This window comes from Syngnathoides biaculeatus, chromosome 17 (genome assembly GCF_019802595.1).
Source record: "Syngnathoides biaculeatus isolate LvHL_M chromosome 17, ASM1980259v1, whole genome shotgun sequence".
In the NCBI taxonomy this organism is placed as follows: domain Eukaryota; kingdom Metazoa; phylum Chordata; class Actinopteri; order Syngnathiformes; family Syngnathidae; genus Syngnathoides; species Syngnathoides biaculeatus.
In genome coordinates, this window is record NC_084656.1 from 21,573,461 (window position 1) to 21,594,072 (window position 20,612).

The 20,612-nt window shown below is 46.1% G+C and overlaps 1 protein-coding gene across 9 annotated transcripts in view; it reads left to right on the forward strand.

Moving 5' to 3' along the window:
- The window catches only part of LOC133490999 (uncharacterized), a 102,184-nt gene that overhangs the window by 28,561 nt on the left and 53,011 nt on the right, over positions 1-20,612 (forward strand). For all 9 annotated transcript variants that reach the window (XR_009792329.1, XR_009792331.1, XR_009792323.1 and 6 more), the window contains exon 4: positions 17,341-17,590. The gene's annotated coding sequence lies outside the window, so the exon portion shown is untranslated. The remainder of the gene's footprint in view (positions 1-17,340; positions 17,591-20,612) is intronic.

Below are 20,612 nucleotides of genomic sequence, written 5' to 3' on the forward strand. Positions count from 1 at the left end.
GTATGTTACGTCAGATTAGCATCTTGATTACCAGGAACTCTTCTTATAAACGTGAATGATGGCATGTTAGAAGGTGAGATATTCTTGTCCGCTCACAAAACCCTAGCCAATAGCGAGCTTAGCCCGCAAAGCTAAAGAGGCTAGCTCTCCGTTTGATCGAATCGTTCTCTACAACTTTTGAAGGATTTTAATCAATGTTGACTTTTTTTTTTTTTTCTTCTGGAAATCTACGTTAGCTTAGCATCTAGATTTGAAAAGGCCAGTCCCAAAAAAGGTGGCGCTCGGCCCAGTGAGTCACTCGTTGGCCAGCTGGCGCTCCGTCGGAGGAAAAAAAAAAAAAATAGATTGGCAGCTCCAGACGGACACGACACGGAGCGATCGGAGCTGAAGTCCCTTTTTATCCCTCACGTTGGCATTCTTACTTTTTAGTTGGACATTTTATTCCCCCATTTTGTCACAGTTTGTTACAAAAGATTACTAACTCGCCGTTTCCTTTTTAGGGGGTTTTGGACATTAGCGGCGCGTTCAGTGGTCGGTTTGATGGTTTTCGCGGTATTACATGGCCCGTTGGAAGCCTAAATAAGCAATCAGCCGGTCAATAAATGAGAATTCTGAAATATAAATTTTTTTGCATTTGATAACGTATGGTAAAAATTGTTCAAAGTTAATCAGTCAGACTTTTTTTTTTTTTTCCTCGAGCAATAGCCAGAACTGTAAAAGTGCGAAGACTCCAGTGTCCACTTTTCCACGATCTCGTGTCCTCATGCAAATTCCGAATGTGTTCATTCTGAATGATCAATCATATTGTTTTCATTTTCACGTTCAAAAATATGAATAATATACAGGCGGCATGGTGGATCAGCTGGAAAGCGTTGGCCTCGCAGTTCTGAGGTCCCGGGTTCAATCCCGGACCCGCCTGTGTGGAGTTTGCATGTTCTTCCCGTGCCTGCGTGGGTTTCCTCCGGGTGGGCACTCCGGTTTCCTCCCACCTCCCAAAAACATGCAACATTAAGTGGACATTCTAAATTGCCCCAAGGTGTGATTGTGAGTGCGACTCTTTGACCCGACGTGCCCTGCGATTGGCTGGCGACCGGTTCAGGGTGTACCCCGCCTCCTGGGATAGGCTTCCCGTGATCCTCGTGAGGATAAGCGGCAAAGAAAATGGATGTTTCTGTTGCATGCCGCCGCTTATTTTTTTTTTTTTTTTAAGATTCGTCCTTGTTCCCTGCTGCTGTCGGTCGGTTATGAATTCGGCGTGTCGTATTTTCCGCACTTTCATACGTCCTGATTGACTTCAAATCGTTCTTTGTTATGGAACAGTACTTACTGCATTGTGAGCGAGGGTCGACTTCAATGTCATGTAGGCGGCGTCTCGCTTCCAGGTTGGGGTTGGGGAGGTGGGGTGTGACGATAACGCAAGCTCAGCCGATTCAAGCTCGAGTCATTTGGAATAAAAACGCTCAGGGCCACGTGAAAATCGACAAGTTTGTGTCCTCGTCCTTGATGCGCGGAGAATTGTACCCTCCCTCCTGCCCGTTGGGATAGGCTCCAGCATTCCCCGCGAACCCCTGCGAGGATAAGCGGCTGAGAAAATAGATATATGAATGGATTATTTGAGTTTACTTGAAAGGGTCTTTCGTGTTTCTTCATGGAATCAAAGTGCGGCATGTCCGCTTGTATTAAATCGCCCCCCAGTGGCCAAGGTGTTGCAGAACTGAAGGAGAACACGATGCCCATTAACAGCAGTGTGTCGTTTTTCACTCGGCGGCAAACGCTCGAGTCGCTCGGCGTGTGTGCAAGGGGGAAGGAAAAGGAATTTGAAAAATGTATTTTTGCCCGCGCCTCCACCGGGCTTGCGAGGCGTGCCATTAAGAATTTGGCTCAATCGCCGGGCGGCTGTCAGAGTTGCTGCCAATTAGTGCCACTTTGGGGCCCGGAGAGAGCGGCGCCCTCTGGAGCTCTGCGCTTATTCCAGCCGGCGACAGGGTCCTGCGCACTTACTTCCACGTGGAAAGTTGACTTTTCAAGCGCGAGGGAAGCAAGCGAATTCGTTTGAGTTTCTTGCCCGCGATGATACCATTTTTGTGTGTGCGTGTGTGCAAATTGCACTACTTGTGCTAACATTTTACATGAAAAGCACAAATATTTAAATAATCCAAATATACTTATTAAAAATGAAGATGTTTTTTGTAGTTTTTGTCTGATTTCAGAAAATATATAACCAATAAATACAAAGAATTGAAATATGTATGTAATATGAATGTGAATTTGCATCTAATTTTACAAAATACATCTATATAGCTATTAGAATACATGAAAGGAAAAAAGTATCAAATTTAAAGAAAATATCAAGAAAAATATAAAAATACATGATATATATATATAAAGGAGAATTTTTAAGTGTTTGGAATACAATTAAGAGAGAAAAACTGCACAAAATATCACTTGAAACAAACAAATTACAATATTTGTGCAGTTTCCATATAACTCTTGAAAAAAAATCTATATGCGACAAGTCTGACAAAAATATGTTGGAAAAATATCAAGACAAACTGGGAAAGTTGTATAAAATATTTGCAAAACAAATACAAATTAAAAAATGGGCAAAGACATGAGCAACATTTACAAAACCCTTACAAAAAAAATATGTGGAACAAAACTGCAGAAATGTTTGTGTAGTTTTTCATCTAATTTAAGAAAGTCAAGAAAAAGGAGAAAAATAGGAACTGTCGAGACAATTATTAAACATTTGGGAAAATAATGGAAAATGTTAACTGAGAAAATGCCTAACTTGCACGTAAAAAAATATTGAATGAAAAGTTCATCCAGTGCATATTTTATTACTATTACACTTCTTTGTCAACTTTTATGCTAGCCGTTAGCTGCCGATCAACCGGTTAACCGATGACGGAAAGGTACCGTGGCCTCCACGGGCTCAGTTTTAAGTTTATTGGTCAGCATGAAAGGTTAGCGGTGATTAAGGTTGAAAGCCAGCCCGCGATGTAAATCGATGTCGTGAAAACACCGGCGGTCGATGGCGGTGCACGCCGCGCTGCTTTTTCTTGTCAAAGGCAATCAAATTGATCCCCGCTCAATATTTCCTACCCACGTGGAGGATCTTGACATTTTCTTGTTTAGCGCCGTGGATCAAGCTTAATCCCTCCTGCAGGGGGGGGGGGGGGTAAAAAAAAATCATCCCAACCAATTTAAAAAAAAAAAAAAAAAAATCACTTTGGCTGTCTGGTGTTGAATGAAAATTTCATTTAAAAAAAAAAACATCATCACAACCCATCGCTAATAATCAATTGAAGAGTTTGATGTGCCACCATGTGATCAGATATTGGGGGTGGGGGAGATTCACATTTAAATACAGAGATAGCTAGATAAATACAGACAACGAGCTCGCTAGCTTTATCTATGTTTATATTATGCGCTTCGAGCTAGATACATAGCTAGCTAGCTAATGTGACTGCTAGCTACCTAGATCGAGAAAGTAGTGAACCCAATGACGTAGAATAAAAAGTGGACTGCGCATTGGCGTGGTCAACTCCCGGTCAGGGCAAAACTATGCCTTGCGTACTATTTCACGTGTAAGTTGAGGTCTGTGATGTCCTTACAATTGTACTTTGTCAATCATAACATTGAATTTAATTGGAATGCGTTAGCTTTTTTGCTGCGCTGTTGGCTGTCAAAACCGTGCAGGCGGTCGCAAAGAAGTAACTTTTCACCGGTAAGTGTGTTTCATCTTAACCTTCATAATTAATTATTACATATTCATCGCATCGTTTACCATACTTATTAACTTTTAGAGCCTCTTGACCATGTCAGAGCCAATGGATGCAGAGTGTGCAGTTGCAGTTTTTAATTTTACGTCACTGTTACAGTAACTCGCAAGCTACATTGACAGAACCAGACAGATAGCTAGGCAGAAAACATAAACATTTGCTGTGTTTAATAACAACGCGGGTTAAAATTAGCAATAAATGTACAAAAATATGAAAGCATATAAACAATGCTAACACAATGAGGATTATTGAGTCCGCGGACAAATGGCGACCGGAGCTAATCTGCACCACTCGAGAGCCCGGAGAGCGCATGTTCTCGCAGCCTGGTTCACCTTTAGCAACATCTTCATAATGGACCGCGGCCCCCGGCCCCTCAAGTGATCGCTAATGGCGGCTCTTCGGGGAGGAGGCCCTCGCTCCGTTTCCATTCGTCATCCGGCGAGAGGGGAAAAAAAAAAAACCAACAAAAAACGAAAAAAAAAATCGCCACGAGGGTTTTTAGTTTCCCTTTTTTCGACTCTCCAGGGAATTGGCGGCGAGGCTGGCGCTAATCCGGATTACGTTCCCATTCCCTCCTCCACTGGCCACCACACACACACACACCAAATGATCCGTTGATACAAAACAACAAGTGTACGGACCAGAACATATGTGATTGCAGGCTGAAATAGGGAACGACTCTTCCCCTCCGGCCATTTTAAACAAGATTACTGCTCCAAATATTAGGTACACCTGCACCATCCAACAACATTGAATACAAGATAATGCCCCGTTTTGACTCTATTCATTCAACAATTCAGTTATTATTTAAAACTACTGGTAAATGCTTGTAGGTTGCTACAGTCACACACCCCCCCCCCCCCCCCAATTTATTTATCTTAATAGAGCCTGAGCAGAGACCGCTTCAGGGAGCCTATTGTAAAAGAGAATTAGAGAAGAATTATTTGTTTTGGCTCTTTAAAAAAAAAAAAAAAAAAAAATATGCAGCTCTGGGCAAGTTTTCAAATCAATATTTAAAGAAAAAATATAATGGGACAACTACTTTTTTTTAGTTAGTTATTGAGACATCTGTTTGCTTGTCATTCCTCTTTTTGAATTATGGTTTTAAAAATGATGTAACATCGCATCTGTTTTTTGTTTTAGTTTATATTGGGGTTTAAAGTGAAAAAATACATTTTTATTTTTGGGGTGTGGGGGGATTTTATGTATTTATTTCAATATTGCAACACCTGTTAAAAGATTTTTAAAAAATAAATGAAGAGAAACATTTTCTGCCAGATCCAAGGTAAGGAGCAAATTTTTTGTTAGCATCCCAAACGGAAATGCAAGCTGAGGTAACACGACGAACAACATGTCTGTACAGACTTTCTTTTTGTTGTTTTGCCTTTGAAAAATTGCAACAAAAAATATGACCACGAGGGGTGTACAAATGGTAAAAGGTGAATGAAAACTAACGCGAGTCATAAAGCCGACGAGTTGTCGTTCACAACCCGTCTTCACGTCTCTCGAAAAAGACAGTTGCGACGTAAGCCGCGGTTAGGCGCCGCCGATCTCCCGCTGTCACCCGAATGCTAAAACATGAAGTGCGGCGACCAAAAATAAATATTGATGCGCTTTACGAGAAACATCTGCCACGCGCCAGTCATGAAATATTCACCGAGGACAAGGGCGGATATGCGGCTGGCGTTTTTTTTTTTTTTTTTTTTTTTTTTTTTGTCACGGTTTGGCCGTGCTTACCTTATTTGTGGATGCAGGGAAAGATATCGGCGCGGCATGAAAGCAAGGCTAGCGGGGGTTTATAGAAATCCTCTTAAGGATCACACTTGATGTGTTTTTTGTACGTGCTCGGCGCAAACAACCCCGTTTGCAGCGGCCATCCAAGATAGCTTTTCTCCCCCCCGTCTTGCCATACTGAGTGGAAACCAAAGTTTTCCAGCCTTTGTTGAATCATTGAATATATTTCACATGAGCATAATCTCACAGTAATACAGTAGAGCCTCGGCTCTCGACCACAATCCGTTCTAGAAGACTGATTTGTTTGAAAACTGAATCAACCCGCGAACAAATCGGTTTTCAAACGAAAATTTCCAGATAATTTTTTATTTTTTTTTTTGCTTCTGTTTTCGATCAAAAATCGGTACTCGAACGCCTTCGACAAAGCCCGGAAATAATGGAACGCACATGTCCCGCCCAGCTGACCCATCCATGATGTGCTTTGTTACTGTCAATTCGAACGAACCCCCGGGAAAAAAAAAACAGAAATAAAATAACTCGCACGGCGGTTGATTCAGTTTTCGAACTGCCTTCTAGAACGGATTGTGGTCGATAACCGAGGCTCTACCCTATTACTGTGAGTTTATGCTCATGTAAAACGTATTCATTAATTCAGTAAAGGTTGGAAAACTTGGGGGGGGGAGTTATGTTATTTCATCCGAAAACCGATTTGTTGAAAAACGGGGACATTCGAGAACTGAGGCCGTACTGTACCACCAGTAAGACTGCAGGAACAGTGAACCCGGGCCATCCCGGTTCTTTGGTCTTTGCTCTGGCTGTATCGCAGATTTCACATTTATTTGGAATGTGTAGCGACAGGTTAGCGTGGAGATGTTCTCCCATCTCTTGGAAAAGTATTTTATTGTCACTACGCGTCGCCGAATAAACATTTTCGGATCGTTCTCGTGGAATTCTATCCTTTTGGTGATCTCTTATGGGATACTTAACTGCTGGGAATAACTGGTTTTAGGTACCGATGGGGGAATTTAAGCCAAATTTATACGTAAAAGCCGGCTTAGACGACCAACGTGTTAAGCGTCTTTTGACCCGCTACCTTCTGTATCCTCTCCACTTGTTCTTTTCCCCTTCTGATACTTTACAATCCGCCCGACATCCATCCAGAGCCGCCCCGCACCCCTTCCTCGCAGTCACTGCGGGGGAATTTCAAAGCTCGATCAGCACCTCATACGAGCGATCAATGGGAGCGTTAGCCGGCTCCCCTCGGCCTGCCGACGCGACCCAGTTCAAAGGAGACAAAGGCAAGAGTGGCAGCCCGACACAGCCGCGCACTTGAGCTTCCATAAATCTTTTAATCACAACACCAACAGAAACTAGTTTCCCCCTCTTCCCTCTCCCGTGATACTTGCTCTTCCCTTGTATTCGCTATTTGCCCCCCCCCCCTACGCCCACCCTGCGACTCTCAGTGGTGCACCCACACTTCCAGCCTCATCTTCTTTGCCTCATCCCTCGCCATTTGACAGCCCCCCCCCCCACCACCCCCGCTTCTCTTCCTCAACCCCGACTCCACTCGCTACAGTAGAGTCCTAATGAGTACACTGGCAGGATGTGTAAATTATTCAATAACTGGGTAAGGAATCTCAGCTTCGCCCCCCCCCCCATCCTCCTCCACCCATGTCTTCGCTCAAAATAGACTTCCTCGCGTCAGGAGCGAATCATTCGCGGGGAATGGAAATAGATGCCGCCATTGTTCCGTCGTGAGGAGGACGCGACCAAACGGCGTGCAGTGAAGAGTCCACCCACAGTGCGCATGCCAGGCCAGCAGTTGGCGACGTAGCATCGCGGATGGACAACCAGCGAGGACATCACATAGCCAGTGAACAAGCGAGAATTTATGTGCTGAGGGTCGGTGGCGGGATTCTGACCATATGACACGCTCCCAACGAAATTCCGAAAAGCAACATTCCTACAAAAATTCCTGCCAATCACTGCATTGTTCAATATTGCTTTATTATTTCTGAAGTGGACAATCCCAAGCATTTTACTTCATATACTCATAGTTAGCTCATACTTATAGTGAGTAAAAGCAATGATATTTATGTTTGCAATTTGACCAAATGAGCCCCAACGGACCTTTCCGGCCTGCCAATCACTCGTAAAATAATAGCCAATCAGAGAGCCGCATTGTCTTAACCCCCGGCTTGACACGCCCCTCTTGCCGTGTTGCCCCACAAGCAATGCCGGTCGTCAGTAGCGTGCGCTTGGAAAAGTTCATGTTACGAAGAAAATGGTCCTCAGATGCGCTTGGGGAACGTGCAATTCTGATGAAAGCTATCCTGCAAGGATACAAGGGGCCCGATTTGTTCATTTTCCAAAACCGAAAACAGTTGACAAAGTGTCTACGATGGATTAAGGCTTGCGGAAGAGCGCGCGTACAACTATATGCGGACAATATCGACAAAGAAGAGGCTGTATGTTCAAATGTAAGTGAGCGAGAAGTATCTTCTCTGAGTTGCGTACTGCTCCGTCCAAAATCTTAATTCTGTGTACATATCCTTGGGTGAAATAGTCGAGACCTCTCTGTAGAACTCTCTCGGGCAAGTCTGACGCATTTGGCAAAAAACATACCGCAACATTATCTGGAATACGCGGTAGAGAATCCACTTCAAACAGGTTTTGTGCAATCGCCTTTTTGCAAACTTGTGGGACATGGCTAAGGGGGCGGACCTTAACATCCCCATCGGAAAGGTGCATAGGAAGCTGGTGGGCAAGCTAGGGGGCGCTGTTGCGTTAGTCTCAACTAGATTTCTGTCTAAAAAAAAAAAAAAAAAAGTACACACTAATTTTGATACGGGACGTGCTACCGTACACACACACACACCTATACATACACACACAATTCAGCAAGCACTCCACAACGCGAGGCCTCAGGGGACCATGAAGAGATGATGAAACGTCTTCCTATAAAGCAGCACATCCTCTTCCTAACCGCCGCCGCCCCAAAAGAGACACGGAACAAACGAATGAGATCTGCCGTGACGGCCCGCCTTTGTAATCCGCCCAGAAATGTCACATCGCTCCGCGAGCCGTCGGCCACGGACGGAATATTCTCCCGCCGAGTATGCGCTTGGAGCGTGATGAAACGTTTTTTTTTTTTTTTTTTTTCCCCCCCTTTTTCTTCTCTGTAGCTAGCGGGGTGAGACTGAATAAATAAAGACATTCATAATTCATGACTCTGTGAATGTGAGCCGATTGATCGGCGATTGCGGCGGGAGAAAAGAGACGATAGCGGGCCGACCAGGTGATCAAGAAGATGGACGAGGCAGAACATTTATTTTGGGTGTTTTCTTTTATTTCATTTTACAGAGTCGAAAGGATTGAACGGAGAGAGGCAAAATAGCGGCATCGCGCTGTCATCGGTCACGTTACAATTATGGATACCATTGGCTGAGATATCAATATTGCCGCTGTACGCCGCAAAAATCAAACTCAAGACGCGGGGGCCAGATCTGGCCCTCGGCGTTACATTTTTGTGGTCTACAAAACCAGTTGAAGTGTGTCTTACTAAATGCATTATCATTGGCCGAATAGCATAATTGCATTAATTGTCTTTTGTAACGTTTTTGGAAACGAGGTAAGAAAAAAAAAAAAACCCAACAATTTTGCAACCAGGAATCCCGTTGCCTCAATTAATTTTTGCGTACGTGAAGAAAAATGGGAAAGAGCAGTGGAGGCTAGACTCGGGACAGAAGTAAATAAATGCGAGCAACAGTATGGCAAGAAAGAGTACCACAGTTGCAGTATTTGCCTTGAGGAAGCTCGTGGAAAAGTACAGAGAAGGTCAGAAGGAGCTACATTGTGTCTTTGTAGATCAGAGTACAAAGAGGGGAACTGTGGTACTGCACGCGCAAGTCCGGTGTGGCGGAGAAATATGTTGGAATAGTACAGGACATGTATGAATGACGACAACAGAACAGCGGCGAGATGTGCTGTAGATGTGTCAGAAGAATTTAAGGCGGAGGTGGGACTGCATCAGGGATCCGCTCTGAGCCCCTTCCTGTTTGCCGTAGTAATGGATAGACTGACAGATGAGGTTGGAGTGGAATCCCCTTGGGGCATGATCTTCGGAGATGATATTGCGGTGTGCAGTGAAAGCAGGGAGCTGGCGGAGGAACAATTAGAAAGATGGAGGCACGGACTGGAAAGGAGAGGAATGAAGATTAGCCGAAGTAAAACAGAATATACGTATTTGCGTGAATGAGAGGGGCGGTGGGGGAAGAGATGGCGAGGGTGGACGACTTCAAATACTCGGGGTCAACAATCCAGAGCAATGGTGAGCGTGCTGAGGAAGATAAGAAACGGGTCCAAGCCGGGTGGAACAGTTGGCGGACGGTGTCTGGTGTTCTACGCGCATGTTGCGCGCTAACGGCTCACTCCGTCGGTGAACAGATTGTAATAAAACAAAAAACGCCGCAGTCACCAAAACAAGTGCTCGACGGCAGGCGAGGCTCATTTACAAATGATTCAAGTATATTTGCCTTGAGGCTCCATCTAGCACGATCAAGGTTAAGCATTTCATTTATTGCTTTCTCCTGAATTAATTTGCCGGTCCCGCAATGATTTATGTTAATCACGGCTGAATTTCCAAGAGTTCATTTTTGAATCAACCGACTTGTTGAAATGTAAATCACAGCCGACGGTGGGTCTCCCTTTACAGTCGGCGGCGGCGTCTTTTTCCGGCGACGCTTCGCACGTTCCGGCGGTAAAAAGAAGGCCCGCCACTCAAAAACGGAAATGGGAGTCGGCGCACATTTCAAGTGTCGCCGATTTAACCCCAAATACACTTGAGCAAATTCCGGCAGGGTTTTACGTGACGTTTTTTTTTTTTTTTTTTGTCGTCACATCTCACAGCGCAAGCCGCGGTGGCCGCCGAGGAGGAATCTCACTGTTCAAAGGTATCGGTCAAAAGAAGGGGAGGGAAGAATTTCAAAAGCATGAACTAGACGGCGGAACGCAAGGTAGAAAGTCATCTTCAAGAGGGGGAAATTATGACACGTTACTAAAAAGTGTCCAAAACTGTCCAGGGAGGCCGCCAAGAGTGCTGACAGCGATGATGGACTTGCAGGAATTTCTGGCGAGTGATAGTGACAACATTCATCCATCGATCCATTTTCTCTCCTGCTTATCCTCAGAAGGGTCGCGCGGCATGCTGGAGCCTGCCCCAGCTGTCGACGGGCAGGAGGCGGGGTACACCCTGAACTGGTCGCCGGCCAATCGCAGGGCACATGGAGACAAACAGCCGCACTCACAATCACACCTTGGGGCAATTTAGAATGTCCAATTAATGCTGCATGTTTTTGGGATGTGGGAGGAAACCGGAGTGCCCGGAGGAAAGCCACGCAGGCGCAGGGGAGAACATGCAAACGCCACACAGGCGGGTCCGGGCTCGAATCCAGGACCTCAGAACTGTGAGGCCAACTCTTTCCAGCTGACCCACCGTGCCGCCATGGTGACAACAATCTCTCGTTATAGGGTGGCAAGATGGAAGCTTTATCGTACAAAGAAGAAAGAACACACTCGATGAACCCAATTTAATGGTGGCAGTCATGTGACTCCCATTTCACCTGTTGCAATTTAATCAGTGAATTCTAAGGATAGTCCCATCCCTAGTTAAAAGAGGGTGTGCGCACTTTTGCAACCACACCAAGTTGTTTATTTTTACTGTATTAAAGATTTTTTTTTATTTCTTTTGTGTTGCGCTTATGGTGGGAAAAAAAAACTTTGGAAAGGGGTTTTTCTTGGTCTCACTTTTTTATATCGCAAAAAATAAATTTGAGAAAAGGGGTGTTTAGACATTTTATAGCCTCCGTACTCTGCAAAATAGCTTGCCAAAAAAAAAAAAAAAAAAGAGTAGGATGCTTTTCGAGGCATATCTTCTTCAAGTGTGTGTCTAAAACAAAGATAAAGCGTGTTTATTGTTTCAGTCACTTTGCAGTGAAAAGAAAGCGCAAGGACGTTTGGCGCTTCTGCGCCGGTGATTGATTCGACTGTAAAGTCCAACGCCGCCATCCCGAGCTGCAGCCCGGCAATCGGTGTCGGCGTTTTGTCTTCTCTCTGCCGCGAAGAAAGCGAAATCCCGTCTGCGCAAAGAAAACACGACCTTGTCTCGCCCGTTGCTCGTTTGTTTGTCAGATGCACTTTGTCTAAATCTCATTAGGGCCTCGCGGGTCCCCGGCGCCGAAATCCATACGCCGCCGACGAGAGTGCGACTCCGCCGAGAGCCAAACGCCAGCGAGGCGCCGTTTATCTCGTCGGCGGACGTCGGCCGCGGCGCGAAACAAACGATTTCCCCCGCCCGACTGATTTGTTTCTAACATCTGAACGAGCAGCGGGGTTTAGCACCGTTTCCTTAACCTTTTAACCGCCTTCGGCATTCCAAAACCTGAGACGCACCACTTCAGGGTTGAACCGATTAGTCGACTAGTCAACAAGTCGATCTGCTATTCTACGTTGACGTTTAACACTTATGATTCAATTTTCCCGACCAGCACAAATAACTGCGAGGAGACGGGCTCAGCCTGATTTTGGTCATTTCGTAGACCCGCTGTGGATTTAAAAGAGAAATGTGTGGGCGTGGTCACAGGTGACTTCATTCCTGTCCAATCCAAGCGGGTTCTCTCATTTCCTTTAAAGGGAAATTCCGGTGGTTTGGATTAGCAATGTATCCAATAGGTCACGTCATATGTACTGTACCTTGAAAATGTGATGTTCATCCTCTCTCATTTAAATTTTTTTTTTGAGAAGATTTTTATCGGCAACTACGAATTTTCACGGGCGCCGCCATTTTGGCGAGTCACATGACCTCGCTTACGTTGGGAAACAATTGCGGCCAGCGCTGATTTCTCGCCTTTATCCTCATCTGATGAAGAAATCGAGCAGTATCGGTTGATCGGGAAGACGCAGGAATACGTCCATACGGATTCGGACCTGTGGCCGTAAAAAATGTTGAATATTCCGGTGATTGACTGGCCACCGGAGCTCGCTCGTCAGACTTTCCGTCACTCCCGGCCGCAGGTTCAAATCGGTATGGACGTATTCCTCCATCTTTCAACCGATCAACCGATCCTGCTATTTCTTCATCAGATGAGGATAAATCCGAGAAATCAGCGCTGGCCGCAATTGTTTCCCAACGTAACCGAGGTCATGTGACACACCAAAATGGCGGCACCCATGAAAATTCGTAGTTGCCGATTAAAAAATCTTCTCAAAACACCATGAAATGGGAAAGGATAACATCACATCGTCAAGGTGCAGTTCACCTGACATGAACTATTGGATACATTCTTAATCCAAAGCAAGGGAATTTCCCTTGAAAGGAAATGAGAGAACCCGCTTGGATTGGACAGGAATGAAGTCACCTGTGACCACGCCCACACCGGCACAGACGTTTCACTTTTAAACACTTTTCACACTGTTAATCCAAACCACCGGAATTTCCCTTTGAATCAACACTTCTAGAAATAGTTGTTTCTTGATCAATCACTGGATCCCACTTCTGGCATCGATCGTTGCGGTGATACGTGAAAGTTTTTGTCGGTTAATTAATACTCAATGAAATTCTGCTCTTTATGACAAAAATCATCACTAAAACCAACACAAACGTGTATTCCTCGTACCAGACGGCCATTACACTGGAAATCTGCGCCACGCTCGCAAGTACAGGACGGCGTGATAAAGGATCTCCTCATAAAACGGCCAATTTGGATTAGCCGAAGCTCTCCGCACTTGCATAGCGGCGCGAGGATGAAATGTGACATGCTGACGAGCGAGGATAAAGCCAGGCGAGCCGAAAATACCCTCGAAAGGCGGCGGGAGGTCAAAGCCGACGCAGAGAGTCGTCTTTTGTCGTCGGGGGAGAAGAGCGCCGCCTGCTCTTTCGCTCCAAATGGACGCGATTTCCAAACCTGATTTAATTAAAAGCGCCGGCTCTTTTATAGCGCCGCGAACGTGCGCTCGTCTTCGCTTTAAGTCCTGGCCCGGATGAGGTCGTAAAGAAGGCTCGGGCCTGATTTCTCCGTGCGGTCGCCGAGGGGGTCTTCGGGGGAATGCGTCCGGCAAATCCGGGTTCTGCATTTTCCAAAGCGTCGCGGATCAGGCGGCGAGCGGCCCGATTTGCAATTTCCCACCTGCCAACACAATTGACCGCCGGCGCCGCCCGCCAACTCCTCCGCTGTAATTCGATTTAGCCGCTGCAACGCTCACGGGAGAGCCAGCCAATTGTTGCCACATGGCGGCGGCTCGTTTGCCGCTTTCCAATGGCCGACCTCTGCTAAACAACCGAGAGTTGTCGTATTGTGGGGCTGCCGGATCCTTGGACCCCACTTCTGGAACCCGATTCAGTCAAATCAAACAAATGGGATTGGACTACCGTTTTAAAAAAAAAAAAAACATGTAAATAGAAAAGATCCAGACAGAAAACCCAATTGTGAGACGAAGTTGCTTTTTTTTTTTTGTTTTTTTTTTTTTGCGTTATTATTATTCTTATTATTGGAGGCTGCCGGCAGGTCAAGACTCGGCTCCTATTGAAATGCGCGGCACCAAACTGCCAGTAGTCCGGCGTCAAGCCGGGAGAGAGCTGCAGAGAGCCGCTGCCTCTCGCATCTCTTCAAAACGCTTCAGGTGAGGCAGCCCGGCTCATAAATCCGCTTCAAATGATAAACAGTAAAGCGGCGCCACAAAATGTTCGAGTCGGCGCCGGAACTCATTTGTGGCGCCGAGGGGCACGAAAACACATGCGTGCGTTTGGAATAGACGAGTCGTTGCCCTTGTGCTTCTTTGCTTCCTTTGGATCAACGTTTAGCAATCAATCTTTGCACCTGAAACATTTCCGCTTTTTAAAGCCGACTATTTAAAGCACTCGTTTATACGTCTTCTCGCTAGCTTAATGCTAACATACGTTAAACGCCGTACACTGGCGAATGGAAATTAGCGTTAATTTTACGGTATTTACGCACTTGAGCACACCGAGCAGCTAAAGCAACAAACAGTGCATCGACAATACTCGCAGGCGTCACGCCGCTGCTAGGCGGACTCCTCCGTTCTCCACTCTCAGAATTTTCCAGACCACAAGAATCTCGTTCTTTTTAGCTCGGTGTGCTAACCGCTTGACCGGACGAAAAGACTTTAATATGTCACGGAAGCAATCGATTGTTGTCTCATCATCTTAAATGTTGCGTGCCGGGCAAAAAAAGATGTCAAGTAACCCCCCCCCCCCCACCGGCCCCCCCTCGCTTTCATCAGGGACACAAATTGGAAGTGACGGGTTAATCGCGAATTCCGACGAGCACGCGACGGAACGCCGACTCGCGCGTGACTGCTCGATCCCGCGCTTTGGAACGCGCCCCGGCGACGCCACGCCGCCCTTTGCCCCCCCCCCCCCCCCCCCGTCTTAAACCGAGCGGGTTCAAGCTCCCCGGCCCGCAGAATCCCGCGAACCAATCATCAGCGCGGCGGCCGTCCGCTAATCCCGCCGCGATGTAAAACTCCGGCTCTAAATCCCCCGCTGATCTCTCCGCACACAAGAGCGTAAATACACGAATTGGGACACGCTGTGATTGAACGACGGCTAAACTGTCCGGGTAGCCCCCGCCCCGCCCCCCACCGCTTCCCGACCCTCAGGTGCACCGCGGCGTGCAGCTCTGACGGTGACATCCATCACGCGCGATGAATAATCAATGAACACCATCTGTCGTTCTCATCCCGGACTGCCTCACCTTCCTCTCCTTGCCTGTTTTTTTTACCCCCCCCCCCCCAACAATCCCCCTCCGCTCCACATGTTCCCACAGCTTGTCGCCGCGGTGACGGGTGGCGGCATCGCCGGTTCCCTAATTGCGCCGCATAATTCTTTTCGGAAGCTAATGAGGTGACCCGCGGCCCTTTCAAAGGACGCCCTTTGTGGTTCCCCCGAGACTAATCGGCCGGATTGACGCGGCGCTTCTAACTGCTCGATTCGGCGACCTATCCCGTTTTTCACGAGATGCTTTCACTCACTTTCAAAACAAATAAATTGTCCTTCGAGGTGCCCCCCGCCCCCCCCCCCTCTCCCCAGTGACATCTCGGCGTCCATTTTGTGCCGCTGACACGACGGACGGCTCGGCCAGCCGCTGGTTGCCTTTGCGGTGTCGATTACTGATGTTTTCATTCGTCCTTTGGGAAATTGCCATTACCCCCCCCACCCCCCACCCCCCCAACTTGATCGTGATGTTTGGTCCGTTCCACGTCAGAAAACAGTGAAAAAAGCTGTCGTGAAACAGATGTTCGCAAGTGTCTTATTTTTTGGTTCCATCTGCGTTCACGGAGGGACGACAAAAATCAGAGAATAGAATATTTCCTGCTGGGGCTGAAATCAGAGGATTTGGACAATTCCAGGCTGAATCAATTACTTCAAGCGATTAATCGAGTCTGAGAATCGCTGCGGACTGTTTGGATGATCAGTTGTTGAATGTAACGTGCACCTGCTGAGTTTTCCTGCATGCGAATTTGAAATCCACTTGAAGATTTGGAATTTTTGACGTTAATTTTCAGTTGGGCAAATTTGTCTGGTATACAAGGATTATGTAATCCACTTGAAGATTTGGAATTTTTTGACGTTAATTTTCAGTTGGGCAAATTTGTCTGGTATACAAGGATTATGTAATCCACTTGAAGATTTGGAATTTTTGACGTTATTTTCAGTTGGGCAAATTGTCTGGTATACAAGGATTATGTATCCACTTGAAGATTTGGAATTTTTTGACGTTAATTTTCAGTTGGGCAAATTTGTCTGGTATACAAGGATTATGTAATCCACTTGAAGATTTGGAATTTTTTGACGTTAATTTTCAGTTGGGCAAATTTGTCTGGTATACAAGGATTATGTAATCCACTTGAAGATTTGGAATTTTTTGACGTTAATTTTCAGTTGGGCAAATTTGTCTGGTATACAAGGATTATGTAATCCACTTGAAGATTTGGAATTTTTTGACGTTAATTTTCAGTTGGGCAAATTTGTCTGGTATACAAGGATTATGTAATCCACTTGAAGATTTGGAATTTTTTGACGTTAATTTTCAGTTGGGCAAATTTGTCTGGTATACAAGGATTATGTAATCCACTTGAAGATTTGGAATTTTTGACGTTAATTTTCAGTTGGGCAAATTTGTCTGGTATACAAGGATTATGTAATCCACTTGAAGATTTGGAATTTTTTGACGTTAATTTTCAGTTGGGCAAATTTGTCTGGTATACAAGGATTATGTAATCCGATGTAGTGTAGTACAGAGAGTCCTCGGGTTAAAACGGTCTCGACCCAAGACGATTCGACTTCACAACGCCCGTCGCCCATTCGCCATTTTTTCCGGCTAACGCTAGTCCGTATTTCCCAATTTTCGCCCTCCTTTTTAGACATTCTGGCCCCAAAATCTTTTAGCTTGGTCTTATGTGGGATACGATGATCACAAAACGAGGTTCTTTGATACTTGTCGAGATGGAGAGATTGAGGACCAGGTTCCTTGGCAATAGCTAAGCACCGCCTGCCCTTCTTCTTCTCCATCCACCTCTCCGCAGTCATGCTCAGTACATCAACGTATTAGTTTTTTGATACGTAGTATTTGGATGTCAATTCTGACTTTAATGGTGGAATCTAATCCGAGTTAAGTCTCTACTGTAGGAACTGATCTCAGTCGTAGACCGAGGACTCCCTGGATTGTGTTATGTTGTCTTTTTACGGTTCTTTTGGCCTGTCTGCTATATATACATTTTTTTTTTCATTTTTTTTTTTTTACAGTCCTGGCAAGACAAGTCGTTCAAGGTGGGGTGGAGTCTCCTGATCGCGGTGAAAATAACGAGGTGGCATCTCTTTCGGATGCTTTGGAGACCCCGAAGACGACCGGGACACGCTGGAGAGACTCCGTCTTCCGGCTAGTCTGGGAAGAACTGGACTCAACTGAAATTCTGGGCTTCCCTGCGTAAGCTACGGCCCCCTGCGACCCGACACCGATAAGGAGAAGAAAACGGACGGACGGATGTTCTCGTTTGTGAGTACTTGCGTTGATTATATTCACAGATTAGATGAGAGGCACCACAAACGTTACGGTACAAACCACGACTGCATCTTCTCGAACATTTTATGGCGCATCATCAAAAAAAAAAAAAAGCTGCCACCCGTAAGCGTCGTAGACTTTTTAAACACTTGTTATTTTGGTTTGTATTTTTAATGCTCGTGTAGATTTATTGAATGTGATTTCACGACGCAGGCCACACAGACACCTGCTGACAGCCCCAATGAAGACGCGTATTGTGATGAAGGCAGGTGGGGAAATATTTGAGATATCGCAGCCAGGAACTGTCAGATACGAGCTCCCTCTGGCGAAATTTGATTGTCATTCATACAGCGGTCGTCCCGACGTCTTCGCTAACCTCGTAAAAGCTCACCGGAGAACTCTCGAGCGCGTCCGCGTGCCGTGAAGGAAACAAAATGGCCGGCGAATATTCAGTTTCTCGCAGCATTTTTTAATGACCAGTTCATCGATTATCTTTTTTTTTTTTGTGTGCACCATTCGCTTTCCGTGGCATTCCGGAACACCGCGTTTGTCATAGATTGGATGTTTGGAATGCAATATTATTACTGTTATTTGTTTCTCTCTCTCTACCATGAACCTGATATTGCTTATTTAGAGAAAATATGATTTAGTTTTGTATATATACATATATATATATATGTGTGTGTGTTTTTATGGCAAATGTGTGTGTGCAAGTATAACAAATATATATATACTATATGTAATATCATATATGGAAGTGTAAGAGTGCGGCACGGTGGCCTCACAGTTCTGAGGTCCCGGGTTCGATCACGCCCCCCCCCTCGTGTTGAGTTTGCATGTTCTCCCCGTGCCTGCGTGGGTTTTTTCCGGGCACTCCGGTTTCCTCCCACATCCCAAAAACATGCAACAGACCATACAGTAATTGGGGCACTCTAAAATTGCACCTAGGTGTGATTGTGCCCGTTGACAGCATTCCCTGCGACCCTTGTGAGGCTAAGCAGCTACATAAATGAATGAATGGATGGATAGATTGAAGTGTAAGAGTCTTGTACTTGCATTTTCTTCCCTACTGTGTATACTTTTATTTTAAGGGTAATGTTGTGGGATGAGTGGGAAATGATATTGAAGTGTGTCAAATCATAATTACGGGTATCGTTATTGTTGTTTAGACAATTGTGCCAGTTATTTTTTGATTTTTTTTTTTTTTTTTTTTTCATCACTTACGGGGCGATTGCTTCTGTCTCCCGCTAACGGTGCATGTTGAACGTATACGAAAATATTACTCATAAATACGAAATGCGGTTCTGTTGAATTAAGCGTTTGTGGAGTGTCAACAGGTGGCAGCACAGGTTTCCTGTACCAGCTGCCATGTCGCAGAAGAAGCATTTTTCTGTCTGTCGCTCTACATCGCCGTCATAGATGGTTGAACAGAAACGTTATTTGTATTTAATCATTCATGGAGCAGCGAAGTGAATTCACTGAGCTAAACCAAGGAGAAAATTCCAAGGGACCCGCGACTCAATTTCCAAAACAAATTATCCCGAGAGTCGCCCGCCGTCCGAGCACACGCACGCGGCCTCCATTTTGCGACAGCTCAGCAAGCCTCTCGTTGCCTCTGCGGCGTTCTATTACTGATAAGTGCTTTCGTCCTCTGGGAGATTGAGCTCCCCCTCTCGCCAGGGCGCCGCAAGGTCAACGCTTCCGCGGTGTTATTTGAGTCGCCGACGCAGCGGCGGACTCGTTTGTTTCTATTAAGTGGCCGACAGCGCCCGTGTTTGTTCCCGTCAAGTCCCGAAATGGAACGCAACCGTCGAGTTGGGGAAAGCGGCTCGAGATGCCAATCGCATCTAAAAAGGAGAAATCGGATGCTAACGTATTCGCCAGGTTGACTGACAGCTCATTCGGTCGCATGCGCCGGGAGAGATGGTCGCGCTTTGCCGCCGAGGTGTCCCCCCCCCCCCCCCCCAATCTTTTGTAGGGCATTCCGCGGCAGCAAAAAGCGCCTCGTGTCGGCCAAGCGCTCCCGGTGAAAAATAGAAGCAATCATTTATTCATCGATTGAAACATCTCGGGACGAACAGGCGGTGCGGGGGGAAAAGGGGGGGGGGGGCGGCGGCGGCGCTTGTTTAGCAGAGAATGGGGCGGAAGATGGACGGGGAGCGAGCGAAGCGGGGCGCCGATCAGGGCGAACGCGAGAGAAGGCGGCGTGCCGACAAAAAAAAAAAAAAGAAAAGAAGACAGTTTTGCAGGAAGAAAGGACATGAAAGTGTACACGGGAGGTTTGATGGCTGAAAGAGAAACACGCGGGCGGGCGGGCGGTTTGGGGGAGGACGTTATTGCAATCGCCCTCGCAATCAAACCTGGAGCAACATCAAAGGTAAACGCAGGCTTTGAGGAAATGTGCAGCGGGAGAAACTGGAGGCCGTCCCTCGGAGTGGATTGACACGGCGAGCTGGGTCGGTCGGGGCAGCTCGGCGGGAGCGTTTTGCTACGTAAATGTGGAAAGGAGCGCCATCCTCTTATTCCCGTGCACGTGTAGCGTCCATATGGCCGCATAAACTTGACATCAGCGTCGTGTTGTGTTACGCATAAAGATGTTGCTGCTCGTGTATTATCGGACATAACATTTCAACGACGTCGTTTGAGCTTTGCTCGGTAGCGCTGGTGTGAATATTTAAGACTCGCGGCAAAGCTAGCGAGGCTGAGTCATTTTATGCTATAATTTTTTTTTTTTTTTGCAAGAAGATAATTTAAACACTTCAATTCTTTTGTTGTTGTTGTTGTTGTTTTTTAATCGACACAAATCATTAACTATTTCATCTCAGGTACAACACATCCAGTACATCTGGAAAAGCGTTTTTTCTTCTTTTTTTTTTTTTTACGTTGAAAACAATTTTGACAGTTTTGTCCTTCACAAACGGATACGTGACGAGGAACGAAATGAACGGGATTTCAACCACGAGTGCGCGGGGGTGAATTTCAAATGACAATCTCTGATACATTCTGTCATGTTTCT